This window comes from Vicugna pacos, chromosome 7 (genome assembly GCF_048564905.1).
Source record: "Vicugna pacos chromosome 7, VicPac4, whole genome shotgun sequence".
NCBI lineage: Eukaryota > Metazoa > Chordata > Mammalia > Artiodactyla > Camelidae > Vicugna > Vicugna pacos.
The window spans coordinates 19,277,413-19,292,518 of NC_132993.1; the positions used below are offsets into that span (position 1 = coordinate 19,277,413).

Consider the following 15,106-nt stretch of genomic DNA (forward strand, 5'->3'; position numbering starts at 1 on the left):
TGTTTTATCTATATAAACTGCAAAGTTTTAGTATTCAAATCTATAGTTTTTTTTTAATAAACCATAAAACTTTACTTTCTTGCTCAGGTTTTTAATCTTCCTAAGGTCAAGAATACTTATATCACTTTCATCTTTTCAACACATATCACTGGTCACTTTTCACATTTAATTCTTTAATCCATCTGATACTTTTCTATTCCTTCTTATTCATGTTTGTTCTATCCTTTTGAATCAGAGAGGATGCTTTGGTTTCAAGAAAAAGAATATTTAACTCAAATTGGCTTAAACAAAATATTGAATTTATTGGCTCCCATAAGTAGAAAAGTTCAAAGGCTTCAGGCCATGTTTGACCAGGTGGCTCACACAATATGGAGAAGACCTAATGTGGAGAGGACTTGATGGTTCCCTCTTCATTTCTTTGCTTTAGTCCCTGGTGATAGCTCCATTCTCAATAGAATCTCCCATTATGGTCCCAAGATGGTGTCCAAGAACTCACAGGTTACATGCTTCTGCATTCACTTCCAGAGGAAGTGTCTTTGTCTTAGTATTCCCACAAAAGTCCTGACATTCTCACTCTTTGATTGGACTGATTTAGGTCACATGCTAATACATGCAGTCACTGGGGCCAAGGGAATGAAATTCACTGACTGACTTAGTCTGGACCACATATCCCACCTCCTGGAGAGAAGAGTTGGAGTCAGCTTTCCCAAAACTACATGGATGCTGTAAAGAATGGAGCAGCTGGGAAAGGAGGATGAATGTGAGAAGACAACTAAGGTAAGGACTACATCTTTAAGTATCCAGATCATTGCTTTTTATCATTGATAAATCCTCTGCCATTTGAAAACATTTGTTCTACCACCATTCATGTGGTACAAAGTAGTTAAAATCGTGAAAGGACGTAGTCCCTTCTTTAGGCACTAAACCTTTTACATTCAAGCTGCATAAGGACCACGTGAGCACATCACTGTTTCTAAACTTCTAATCATGCACAGTTGGAACAGTTTCCCCCATGACCAATTCATCTATAGGTTCTCTGAATTTCTTCTTTAAAACAGGTTCCATAGACCCAATAGAAATAGACCATAGCTCCAACTCTTCCCTTAATTCATTCTGGTAAAGTCTCTATCTCCTGGATACTTTGTTTTCTGGTTACTTATTTGGACTATTTGTTGTCTTTCTTTTTTTTTTTAACTAAAGATCTTACTTATACCAATTTGCGATGTCTTTTCCTGGTTTGCAACCTGAGACCTATATCTTGACCTAGATATCCCCTTAGAGGAGCCCTCCACAGGGTTAACTAGAGCTAAGTTGGACCTTGGAGCACCTCGGTCACAGAGGTGATCCAGAAGAGACAGGACACAATAGTACCCACATGCTGTGTACCAGGCACAGTTCAAAAGGTCCCACCCAGGGCAAGCCATTATCTATCTGAACCTATGAATGGGATTAGTGCCCTTAGAAAAGATAGAAAAGAGATGATTTTCTCTTTCTGTGGATACAGCAAGAAGGTGGTCATCTGCACAAGACATCAAATCTGCTGGCACCTTGATCTTGGACTTACTAGCTTCCAGAAGTGAGAATTAAACATTTTTTAAGTCATCCAGTCTAGGGTATTAGTTATAGCAGCTCCAACTGACAAAGACATCGTCCTTCCCCACTCTGTGACATTCCTGTACAGTGATTTGGATTCTGTGAGTGAGCAACAGTCTCGTTTTACCCCTTCCTAGAGGTTCTGACCACAGTTTTCCTCTCTTGTCTCTGTCCTGTCTCTAGTGTTGCTATCTTCTGTCTTCAGTAGTGCTCATCCACTCACGACTGCTCCCTCTATGGGGCAACACACTTCTGGTTGTGGCCTCCAACTGCTTTCTGACTCTTTCCTACCTTTGGTCATCACCAGCAGCACTGCCACTTTCAGAACACAAAATGGACCCGATTGATAATGGCACAGCTAAGTGAATAAAATTCCACATTTTCTCTCTCCTGAGACCAATTTATAGTATGATACACCATCACTTAATTACTGTTTTTAGAGTCCTTCCCCCAAAACACTGCCATGTTAAATATATCTATTGAAGATACAGTCTGATTTTAGAATTATTCAAAATGTATGGGGAAAACCTTGTACCTGAGCATCTAGGAAATGCTATAGTTGAATGATTCTGGTTTTTAGCTAACTGTTAACATTAGACATTCGGCCCAATTCAGTAGCACTACCCCTTCTTGTTTTTCTTTCTCTACACATAAGCAAAAAACATACAAAAAATGTTGTCTTCGATCCTTTACCCAGAGCCTAGTTGTCTCTGGATGGTAAGCCCTCTGGCACTACTTTCACAGCTCTGAGTCCTTCCTTAGAGTGAGGCTTTGTTATAGTCCTCTCCTCTTAGCTTTTTCTGAACATGTCCTTTAAAAATATGAGCTTATCAGAACACTTCCTGAGCGTTGATCTTTTTCAGATGCCCCCTTTTCTTCACTGAAATCACTGGCTTTACGAGAATTTAAATTTCAAGTCCTTTTACTCCTTTGGAGCTTTCTTCCCTAGTTCCTGGTCAGATAGAGCCTCATGTCCATATTTTCTCTTAACCTTCTCAAGTCTTCTTTGTATCTGGTTAGGAAATGCAGAATTGCCTTCTCTGGTTACTACAAATTCAAGGATACTGTGGTCACTTACTTTAAGTTGTCTGTCACTTCCACTTCACTGACACATTCTTCTTAGCTGGTTAGAATTAAGCATAGAATAGTACCTCTTCAATAAGCAATTAGTTTAAATTTAAGTCATGCCAACTTTATTTGATGCTCACTTTTCAGTGGAATGAGCTTGTCAGTAGATGTTGAAGTACTCCATTCCCCCTATATTGTGCCCCTGTGCCATTAATTTTGTCATTTGTATTGGGAAAGCATTATTGATGATGCCATAACAGGAGTACAAGGCCTGTTAGAACTAGCTGACAACACCAGTGGAGAGAGATCATGAGCCCAGACTGGAGTGGGGAGCCCTCCCCAGGGCATGGGCTGTGAATACAGAAGCTGGCTTGCATTAGGGCAGCTGGGCTGTGCAAGACCTGATATCTCTCACCAAGCTGAGGTTCAAGAAGTTATTAATACCAAAACGTCCAGCATTGGAGGGAAAGGTACAGGTGTACCATAGTTTAAGGAGATCACAGCAGGGGTGTGGACAAGGGAATAGAGCCCTCTAGGCAAGACGACTGGTCACAGATAAGCTAAACAAGACATCAGAATCATGGTCTAGAAGGAAAGGGTTTAGGAGAATAGCCCAAATCTATAGGGAGCCTAGATGCAAGGCAGAATGGTTGGAACTGAAGGTGTGGAGGTCAAGGTGGAAGGCCCAGAATTGGACAGACGCAGAGCGGGAGGCATAATGGGAGGAATCTACTGGTGTCCAAGGCTCACAGCTGACCTGACTGGAAGGAAGCAGGATGCTGGGGCTGACACTGATGACACACTTTCCCCCCAGTCAGAACTGGCATGTAAACTTTGGGGAGGGTGGAGAGCTAGACGGTCCAGCAGCTGGTCCCTAGAGAAGACAAAGGCAGGACAATCAGCCAGCTGCCTTACTATAAGCTCCTGTGACAAGGTCACTACTGCTTTTATTTTCACCCAAGTCTTCTCTACCAGGCATCAACCTCCGGGTTTGTGAGTTTTCATTTGTATTCATCAGTTCATGACTCACAGGGTTACTCTGCACTGCGTTTAATTGTGTGCTTCTTTTTGAACAAATTTTATACCTTCATATTGGTATAATACAACAGCTACTGTTTACTGACTGCTTGCCATGTGCAGGCACTCTGAGAGCTGACTTACATATACTACATCTTATTTAATTACCATAGCACCTCCACAGGAGGTGGGAATTATGCCCATTTTAAAAAGAGGAAATTGAAGCTTGTATGGTTTATTTAATCAGCATAAAGTTACATATCTGAGACACAAAACAGCTTGGATTTAAACTTAGTTTTGTCTAACTACCTATCTGTTGCTTAAATGACTCCATTTATACTGTAATATATCCAAACAATTCTAACACCTATCAGCCATTAGATATTTCATCTATCTTATCAATTTATTTTTCTATTCTCTTCTATCTCTAACTGCCTAACAGTACTGCACTATGTAAAAGTGATCATTAATAAATACTTACTAAATGAATTACTGCAGTTTTAAAATGTGATTAGAATTACGATGTCCTCTCTGGATTTGGATATTTATATAGTCCCTTAGCAAGAATTCTTCGGTTTGCTCTATAGAAACACCACATTCCTGCACATTCATTCATACTATGGACGAGAAGGGGCCAAGTGTTAAATGAATACTGAATGAGGAGACACACTTTATTCCTAAATAAGTCAGATGTAAGCAAATGTATATTCAAATAAATTTGAGAAGTTAAAATAAAGGATATTTATGAAACAGATTATTTTCTTTAGGAGTCCAAATCTGAAAAGCTTTCTCACGACATGATCTTCTTGTTTGTGTAAATCAGAGGTTGCCAAACTAGTGCCCATGGGCCAAATCCCTGTTTTTGCATGGTATGGGAGCTAAAAATGGCTTTCACATTGTTAAGTAGCTGAAAAAGATCAAAAGAAGAATGATATTTCATGACATGTGAAAATTATATGAAATTCAAATCTCATTTTCCAGAAATAAAGTTTAACTGGAAACACAGCCAAAGTCATTCATTTACGTATTGTCTGTGGCTGCTTTTGTACTACAATGGCCGAGCTAGTAGTTGGGACAGAGACCGTATGGCCCACAAAGCCTAAAATATTTCCCTTTACAGAAAAATTTGCTAGCCTCTGGTCTCACTAAATAATACAGGATGTCATAACATTTTAAATATTGTTTAACTGACATCTGTTATTTTGGTTTCTAACTCAAGGACACTGGACCAAGGGTCACAATGTCTCTTTTGGCATGTAGAAGGTTTCCATGGTCTCAGGACAAAGTCAAACCCTTTTCTCCCTTGGCGTCCTCTACATTCTCTCCTGATAGCAGCAGCACCTTTCTGCAGAAACAATAACAGACTGAGAGGCTGGTGGTTTCTCTAAGAGGTTTCTCTAATACCTCTTCCTGCCAAAAGTCATCTTTCTCTTTGATGGGGAAGCTGGGGCTGGGCATCCTTATGAGTGGTTACGGTGTATGACAGAACTGTAGTGGCACCAAAATGGGTTCTCCAGACTCCATCAACTGATTCAAGGTGGTATGATGGGGTCACATAGGCGAGGAAAAGCAAATTGTTCTTTTTGTCATCACCCAGGACCTAAATAAAGACAAAAATGACTCAGAATGACGAGACACAGGTGAATATTACTTATCAAAATGTCTTCAGGAGGCAACGTGGCACTATGAGAGCTCAATCAATGTGCTAGCTCAAGAGTAAGACCCTTACTTCTCCTGAGATCAAGTTTGGTTTGAGGTCAAGGTCAAGGGAATATGCTTTATCTATATATTTTTTTGAAACACAAAAAATACATTCTATTGTCTTTCTGTATCTCCTCCTCTCTCTCGCTTCTGTATCTTTGACTGTCTCCAATTTAACAAAAATGTACTGATCATTAGTTATATGTGTGAAACACAATGCAAAGCCCTGTATACAAAAATAAGTCAAATAATCTCAACTCTCAAGGAGCTTAGAGTTTATGAGAGAAACAAGTTATAAGGATCTTCCTGGACCTTTTGGTAGCATTTAACATGAGTTGATCCTCCTTAATATCACATTCTGACCCATATCACATTCCTCTCTTGGTTTCTTTGGCCCCATAGTCTCCTGGTTTTATTATTCTGGTTCTGATTCTTGGTCTCCATTGCCAGCTCTTTCTTTTCTATTCAGTCTCTAGAGGGTCAGACTTTAGTCATGGGCCTGCTTGTCTTTTGATTATATCTACCCTCCTTAGGCAATCTTCTCCCAAATTTATAAATCCTGTTCTTGCAACTCTTCTGGGCTTCTGACCCATATCACAAACCTGCAGGAGACATCTCCACTTAGACAGAACTTTGGATCTTCTCCTGAAATTTTGATACTGTCCAAGGATTCTCCATCTCAGTAACTGACACCTCTGTTAATTCACTGGATCCTGGAAGAAATCTTATGTCGATTATGACACTACCTCCCTCTCCAAAACTTAATATTTCCATTTAATTGTCAAGTCCTTTAAAATAACTCAATTCTGATTATTTCTCTTCCTGAGCTTGCCACCACCCTAGACCAGGAAACCATCATCTCTTACATGAATCACTGAAATACCTTCCCAGCTGGTCTCTCCACATCTGCCCTTGCCCTGTTCTATTTTATCTTTTCACAGTTAGTGTTTTTCAGGCAAAAAAAAAAAGTCTTTAAAAAGAAACACAATGCAAGAAATATACATATGTTGTTCCTCATCTTAATTTTTCTTTACTTAGTAACTTATCATGAAGATCTTTTCACATCAGTACACCTAGAACTGCCTCACAATGTTTAACAGCTGTCTACCATTCACTTGTATAACTATACCATAATTTATTTAACCATTTCTCTATTGATGGACATGTAGGCTGTTTTTGGTCTTTATCTACCATAAATAATGCTTCAGTGAAGTTACTAGAAGAGTCATTCTTCAATACGTGTGAGTATATCTATTGGATAAATGTAGAAATGTGGAGTTGCTAAATCAAAGGCTTTGTACTTTTAGAAATCTGAAAAATACTGCCAGCTGCTCTCCTTAGAGGTTGTATCAATTGTCATCCTATTGACAATGTGAAAAAGTGCCCGCTCCCCAGCCTGGACAACCAAATATGCTATTAAACTTATTGATTTGTGAACCTGATATGTAAAAAATACATCTCATTGCAGTTATAATTTGCATATCTCTTACTATGAGAAGGGTCAGCATTGTTACATATTTAAAGGATCCATTTCTATTTTCTTGACTGTGATTTATTTGTCATACCCTTTGCCCATTCTCCCAGAGTTCAGATGTTTTTCTTATTGATTTGTAGGAGTGCTTTGATTTTTTTCTTAAATAATCTAATTTCCAGATTCTTTAGAATCCTAGTATTTTTTAAAAGTCACAGTTTTGTCAATTTTTCCCTAATAATAAGTAATCCTCAAATGTTAACTCCTTGACAGGCGAGCCCACATGAAAAGCTCTATGTAGAGGTTATGAATTGATTTGCAGAAGTCCTGACTTCCTAAAAACAGGTTGACAAGACTGCCTTATACCTACACCTATACTATTTCACTTACTTTTCCTAACAGCCCTATGAGGCATGTATTATTATTATTAACCATAAAGTAAATCTCAGAGAATGTGAATGCCCAGGATCACATAGCTAATGACTCTTCCACTTCTGGAGGCTTAAAAGATTAATAATCCATCATCACTGGCCATTCCTCAACCACACCAGGCTTTGACCCTTGATGCCTCTAATTTTTAATAATCAATTGACCTTCTTTTTTGCCTTCTACAAACACTCAATGAAAACATTTTTAAGTACTTACCATGTTTCAGGAATTCTCACGGGGTTTACACTTTAGAGGAGTTCTCAATTATAAGCAATGCAATCGAACCATAATAAAGTTTTACTATGATGAAAAAAATACATAGGATGGTTGGAAGGTGAACAAGGAAGCATACTTTTGGCAGGGAGGTAAGAGAGGTCCTCTTTGAGGAGGTGACATTTAATAAGCAGAGATCAGAATAATCAAAAGTGTATTCCAGGAAAAGGAAATATCTGGGATAAGTCCTTTAAAAACTAGAGCAAATCCAATGTGTTTGAGGAATAGAAAAGAGGTCAGTGTGACTGGAGTTGGAGGAGAGTGGCTGGAGATGAGATTAATGAGATGGTCTGGGATGCCACATAAGGCTTTGTCGGTCAGCAAAGGAGTCTGGACTTTATTTCAAGTGCAATCAGGAGACATGGAAGGATTCTAAGGAAGAAGCGAAATGATCTGATTTATGTTTTATGATTTATGTGATTCTAGATGGGCTGTGGAGAATGGAGGCAAGGGTGGAAACAGGAAGACCAATTAGAAGCTATCACAGGAGTCCAGGAGATGGTGTTTGTATTAGGGTGATGGCAGTGGAGATTGAAAGAGACAGATTTTGGAAATGTTGACTTAGAAACTCTTCATAGAGTGGACATGAGAACTGAGGAAAAGCTCGCATGTCTATGAGCTTTTTGACTCACGCATCTGTTGGGTAGTAATGCCACTCAATTTGAAGAAGGCGGAAAGAATCTAGAATTTTGTATTATATATAATTTCCTTCTTTCCCTATGCATCCTTAACTTCAAAGACCATGATTTTCTCTTCCCAATACTTTTATTTTTCCTTCCCTACTTGGCCTTTAGTCCTTCTTATCAAAAAAAAAAAAATTTCCCCTAGCTACCACCTCTATTCCTATCCACTCCTCAATCCACCGCAATCTGATTACTATCCCCATTATCCCAATAAACTTGCCAAAACACTACATTGACCTCCTTGTTGCTAAAACCAAGGACTTTCAGTCTATTTTTCTTGATCTTTCTCTAGCATTTAATACTGTTGACAGTTTCTCCCTTGACTTCTCTGAAACTACTTGTTCCTGGTCCTCCTACCTTTCTGGACGTTCTTTCCTGTATCTTTTTTTCCTCACCTTTTAAATGTTGTCATTTTCATAGGGTTCCAGAGTAGGTCCTTTTCTCTTCCTACTTTATTTTTTCTCTTGGGAATTTCATCTACTTCTGTGGACTGTCACTTATTCTGATGATTCCAGCATAGATCTCTCTCTCTTGAGTTCTAGACTCCCCCATTCTTTTATGTAGTAGATAGTTTCACTTTGATATCCCATGGACACTTCAAACTCAATGTGTTTCAAATTAAACTAATCACCTTCCCTCCTGAATTTATATTTGCTCCTGAAGTCCCCACCTTGGTGAATGATACCACTATCTTCTCATTTACCTGAGCCATAAATCTCCACCTATTCCTTCATCCTGCAGATACAATGAATAATAAAATTCAGTTGGTTCTATGTCCTTAATATTTCTTGAATCCTCCTCCTCCCTCCATTTCCCTTCTTGTTGCCTTAGCTTAGATGTCCATCATTTCTTTCCTATAATGCTAAAACAACCTCCAAACTAGTCTCTCTGCTTGCTCACACTAATAAATTCTCCAAACTGGAGTGATCTTCATGCAATGGATATTTGGTCACCTCACTATGCTCCTTAAAATTAATCACCGGTTCTCGACTGGACTTAGGATAAGGTGAAACTTCTTAGAAAGACATACAATACTTTTCATAATACAAGACCTGCTGATCTTTCTGGGTTCTGCCATGCATTCATACAAGACAGAATCTACAACTTGCTGGGACTGTCCTTCACCTTCAACTCTCTGGGGGCACCTTTTTACCTCTAGGACTTTACACACAGTACTTTCTTTGCCTGGACTACATTTCTCTTTAACTTGCCCACTTGTCTGGATTCCTTCTCTTTTTATTCAGAACTCCTCTCTGAATTCGTCTTCTATAATTAGGGACCATGATTATGCCCAGTAAAGTTAAGTACCCTTCCAATGAGTTCCCCTGTTGACAACACCTCACTGTTCTGTGATCAACTGTGTACTCCTCTATCTTCATTAAACCATGAGGCCCTTCCGAGAAGACTGTCTTATTCATCTTTGTACTCCCAGTTGCTAGCACAGAACCTGACACATAGCAGGCACTCAATAATGAATAAATAAAGTGGAAGAGTTGGGTTTCAAAGTCAGAACTTTTCTCTTTGGCACAAATCTCACATAGCTTCATGTTACTTCTTAACATCTTGAATCTGAAAATTTCAAAAATCTGTGCCTATATTTTTGCCTATCACTAATTAAAATATAGGCAAATAGATGATTAACTCTATGAAGATTCAGTTGATCATTTATTTCTTGAATAGCCCTTCCTCAACATTTCATCGATTTGCTCATCAAAGTACTTCGGCTTAACTAAATCCAAAATGACTGAAAGATCTTTCGACACACTTTTATATCCTTTCTACCTCTTATCCTGTTGCTTCTACAACACCACCAAGCAAGCAGAGAGTCAATACACTGGGATTCTGGTCGATTTTATTTGATTGTCTGGGAACTGACACTAAAAAGTGATGTAGCAACAGCAAATCATTTCCCATTATCATTTCCTCCAAGGTCTCTATGGATAGGTATTAAAGTTTCAGTGTCAAAATTTATCATTGCAAAATTCAGCTAAAATTAAAATTTTTATGTAGTGAGTTCAATATAATCACAGAATTTTGTAAATGGAAGGAATCTTACAGATTCTTCAGCCCAGCACTTTTGTTAAGCTTCCACGAGAAAACAGACATCCAAAGACATCCAGTCTATAGCATTTCCTAGCTTTTAGTCAGCTGATCTTTCCTTAATGCCTTATGTACCCTATTAATTTCCATCTATGCAAATTATCTACATCAGAACCTATCTATTTACATAGAGCTTATCTTTATGATACTGATATTGTGATTCCTTGTTATAAAGAGGAAAGAACTGAAAGAAAAAAAAAAGCAAAGCTGTCTTATCCAGGGACAAAGGAGAATTGGTAAAAGAGACAATTAGTACAAAGAGGTAGGCTCCTATTTGTAGTGTAGCCTTGTAATCATATTATTTTCTCTGAGTGCTCCAGTGCTCACCCAAGTTTACTTGTGCTCCTGAGGCCTGGATTCCATTTAATTCTATGCCTTATTTAGTCTAAATGATTTCCCCAGCTTCACTGTGTATTTTTTGAGTGATATTTTAGAAATATCAGACTTAAATCATCTCTCAACTTGAGTTTGTTTTAGTTCTAATGCTGAGGAATGAAGATTCTGGGTAAAAGAAATAAAGATGATGCGTTTTTCTAGGCTTTACATTTCAAGAATGGGTTTCTCAAATGGCAACTGGCAGTCTATTCTGTTCCTCAAATGATGACGTTTTCCATGGGAATTAGAATTTAATTGGGATAATTTGTTTTCACGGAAAGCACAGATTTCTTTCCAAGAGGATCAGTTTGATAATGTTTTACCAGCTAGAGCTACGAGACCAAATATAAACCAGTTCGGAGAAACAGGAAGTGAACCTGACTGGTCTAGTCTGCATGTCCCTGGCTGTGACGCACATACAGAAATCAAATTAGGAAAACAAGATATGTGGGTGTGAGGCAATCGATAATAATCCAGGATGCTACAACACAAGCAAGAACGCCTTTAACCAAATGCCATTCATTTTAATAACACCCTGAGAAGTTTGATTTCCACATAACATGCTAGTGATTAGAGAGCAGGATGAGCTTGAGTTCCCTAGCAACAGCATGTGCTTTTGAGACAGTCATTAGCCTTTCAGTTAATCCCGCCAACCCCTTACTGCTAATGTACGACAGACATTAAAAAAAAAATGTTGCAGAAAGTGCTTTGAAATTTCCAGGAGTGAAATGGAGAAGAAGAATAATTTTTTAAGAAATTGTCCCGGGAATTGCACTCAGGTAAAAGAAGTAATGTTCCTATGTGCCCAGCCTGTCTCTATGTTCATGGCTCTCAGTTCTGTTTCTGAATTCCCTCTGGGTAAAGGGCAGCAGAGGTGAAATTGTTCAGGGTTTAAGGCAGTCCCCTTCATCCAACATAAGATACAGTCTCAAAGTGGGGTGAATGGTGGGGTGGGCAGTTTTGTGTAGAGTGGAGGCTGACAGAAGGTAGGGTGGGAGGGACCCTAAGGCATAATTTTCTTTCTCCTTTAAGAAGAATAAATTACCCTGGTTGAAAGAGCTTGGGGAAGGAGGGTGGTGAAGCTATTTTCCCTATTGATTGTTTAATTGCACCAGAGGCTGTTTGTCCGAGGCCACTGACCAAGAGCATTATTTTCGTGGCTAAAGTGAGATCGGGCAGGTTTCCATCCCCTTCCCTAGTTTTAAACAAGACAACCCAGAAAGCGCACCTAGGCTCTAGGACTGTGGTGTATGTTGACTCTCGCTATTCAGCGGTATCCTTAAGTCTCCAGGGCTGATGGTTCTCAAACCCTGAATCATTGCTTCTAGCTCCGTCCTGGGTTCAGGATGCACATCTCCTGTGTGTAGCCTGGGTCAACTGCGGGTCGTTATTCGAATGGTAATTATTGCCGCTGGTCATCCTTGTTATGGCCTGTGTCCCTTTCAGCTGGACACTGGGCTCCTTCAGTTTGGCCGAGGTGATTCCTAGTTCTCCCCGCCTCCCCACCTAAACCCCCTGCGCGCTCCCTTCCCAAGGCGACCACCTGCGCCGCCCCACTTACCATCTGCCCCGCGGGGAGGGCCCCCGGGGTAGCGGAGCCCTCCCTGCTCCCGGGCGGCTCTGGGGTAACTCGGTGTTTGCCTCCAGCCCTTCGCTACCGGAGAGATCAGGTTCCTCCCCTCCTCCCCCTCCAGCTCCGGCCGCCGCCGCCGCCTCCTTCTTGCATGACACAGCAGAACCGCAGCTGCTGCAGCAAGTCCCAATCATCCGCCCAGGAAGCGCCGCAACCGGGGCTCGGGAGGGGCGGAGGGGGAACCAAGCAGGGGCCACTGTCGAGGGGGATTCTTGCCCCCACTTTGCACCACACACTCCTTTCCCAGCCCAGGGGCACCGGAACAAAATCAGGTTAAAGCCGACCAGGCCGAGCCCTGGAGGAATGCTGGGGTCTGGCGTCAGAAGGGATGGGACCAGAGACAAGGGTGTTGGAGGAGACCCCAGTTGAGGCAGGACACTGCAGGTAAAGAAGGGGAAGAAGAGGCCGAGAAGTCGAGGGCCAGACTGTGAAGGAGAATAAAGGAGGTCAAAGAGAGGTAAGGAGGTTGAGTTGCTGAGACGGAGACCGAGCTGGGAAGGGGAGGAGGGGAAGGTGGAGTGGGAGGGAGTATTTGGGGAGGCCTGAGCTAAGAATTGGGAGGCAAGGACAGAAAGGGGGAAAGGAATGGAAGAATTACGTGTTAGATGGGAAGGTAAATATTGGGGGACATATTAAAGAATCAAAAGGGATGTAGTGGCGATCATGCATCATGGCTGATGAGGGAAACTGATGAGGTGGAAAGAGATACAGCCAAGGCAAAGCCAAAAGAAAGGATGATCTTCCGTCCCACTCTTCAGCTTCCTGTGAAGTTTTTCATAATTCAGCCAATCCAACAGGGAGTTCTCTTTATAAATAGAAAAACATGAACTAAGACATAGAACGTTTAGCTTAGATTTACAGGATAAATTCCATGGTCCACACAAACTTTAAGGCAGAGATTTGGGTTTGGGGGGGTGGGATTCAATAACACCACTCAAAACTGATGTTACAGTTTCCACACATCACTAGACTTGACTGAGTCTTTCAAAGTGTTTGTTAAATGCTTCAGTGAAATGCTAGAAATGATGGCACAATTAATGGTTCAAAATATAAAAAGGCACACACTTTTCACTTTTCATGCACAACGTATACATATATATGTAAATCTATATGTAATTTCTAGTGTCTAGCACGTACACTGTGATTAAGGGGAAAATGTGTTTTTCTGATTATTTGATTTCCCATCAAACACAGACTATGCATTTTACAGCAGATCAGCTGCTTCTTACCATTTGAAAGAATGTGGTCAGAAAAGTAATGCAAAAACTGCCACTTTGGTTTTGTCTGTACCTTCCAGGTCATATCTTCGTACCTCACTTCCTGACACAAACAAGTTTTTACTGTTGTCAGCAACAAAGCCCTAATATAGCTGCGGAAGAGAAAAACTGCATTGCATTTGCCTCCTGCAAGCATCATCAACACAGTTACCGGAGGAATGTAATTCCAGAAAAGCTTTAAAGCTGGTGTGATGGTAATTATGTATCAAATGCCTGATTCTATTTCTGTTATTGTTGTTTTGTCATTTCTGATCTACCCAAGAGCTGGCTGAACTCGCAGAGGGATAAATCCAGCTTTTCTTTTTGCCTTGGTAAAATTTAATCAGACCTGATAGAAAACTCATTGCTCTTGGGGAAAATAAAGTAGGAGCCACGAAATGTCATTTTAACAGAGCGTGGGTTTTGTGACTGTAGGAAAGGATTTAAGGACGCTCCTTCTGTTCGCTTTTCTATGTCATGAGCAAAGGCTACACGCACGCACAGACGCCACATCTCCCGGATGCTGTGGCTCCCTTATCTGGGCTTCTGCAGCGCCAGAAGCCCCTCCGGGATGCTGCGAGGGGCTCTCGGTGGGTGGTGGTACGAACGCTGCGGCCGCCGCCGCCAGTCCTACCGCTGCTGTTGTTGCTGCTGCAGTCACGTGGGAGCCCCTTTAAGTTTCCATAGAGAGGCCTCTCCGGTGTCACATGATGGACATGATATAATGAAACAACATTGTGGAGAGGAAAGCATTAGGGGAGCCCACGGCTACAAAAACAAGTGAGTGAGAAGAGGTGGGAGGAAGAGAAACTACGCCACCTCCCCTGCAGCCGAGCCGCACGCAGCAGCAGCCCGCGGGAAGTGGGCGACGCCGGGGGGAAGGGAGACCGGGTCCCCAGCCCCAGCCGGGGGACCCCGCCGCCCACTGCCGAGAGAACAACTTTTAGCCGGCAGCCTCGGCCAGCCCTGCACCTGTCTCCGAAGCCTCCATCGCTCCTCGTGATGATCAAAGGGAAATTCTAGAAGAAATGCTCTACAAATATACATGCGCATCATTTTCCCCCTTGCGTCTCGCTCTGGAGGAAGAGAAAGGGATTTAAGCAGCAGCTTGTGTTCAGCCCCAAGGTAAGTTCTGGAGGGTGGGGAAAGCCGCCCCAGCAGGACTTTGGGATGGGAATTTTGTACTCCGTTTGGACCTCTCGAGGTGAACGAGGCGTCCCCTCCCTGCTGGCGAGGCGGAGGGCTCGATGGTCCAGCAGAAACATTTCCACTGTGGACTCTTGTTATTTCCTCTTTCGCACGCCCTGCGGTCCCACCCTGGGACTCCCCGGGGCCTCTCGCCTCCCCCCGGAAGGGGCCGCTGGTCCCGGCCGGGATGTTCGCGAGCCTGGCGAGGAAAGGTAGGGGTTGTGGCGTTACCCGGGAATGCCGAGGCGATTTCGCCATGTTTGTGTTGCTAAGAGCACTTTTTTCCCCTTTGAGGTGGCTTGATGCCACATGGCTCCTC

At 41.7% G+C, this 15,106-nt stretch overlaps 1 protein-coding gene across 1 annotated transcript in view; it reads left to right on the forward strand.

Annotated features, from left to right (window-relative positions):
* The first annotated feature begins 673 nt into the window (after window positions 1-673).
* Window positions 674-15,106, forward strand: part of LOC140697334 (uncharacterized) — a 225,267-nt gene continuing 210,834 nt past the window's right edge. Inside the window, exons 1-2 of the mRNA XM_072964458.1 lie at window positions 674-777; window positions 13,641-14,724. The gene's annotated coding sequence lies outside the window, so the exon portion shown is untranslated. The remainder of the gene's footprint in view (window positions 778-13,640; window positions 14,725-15,106) is intronic.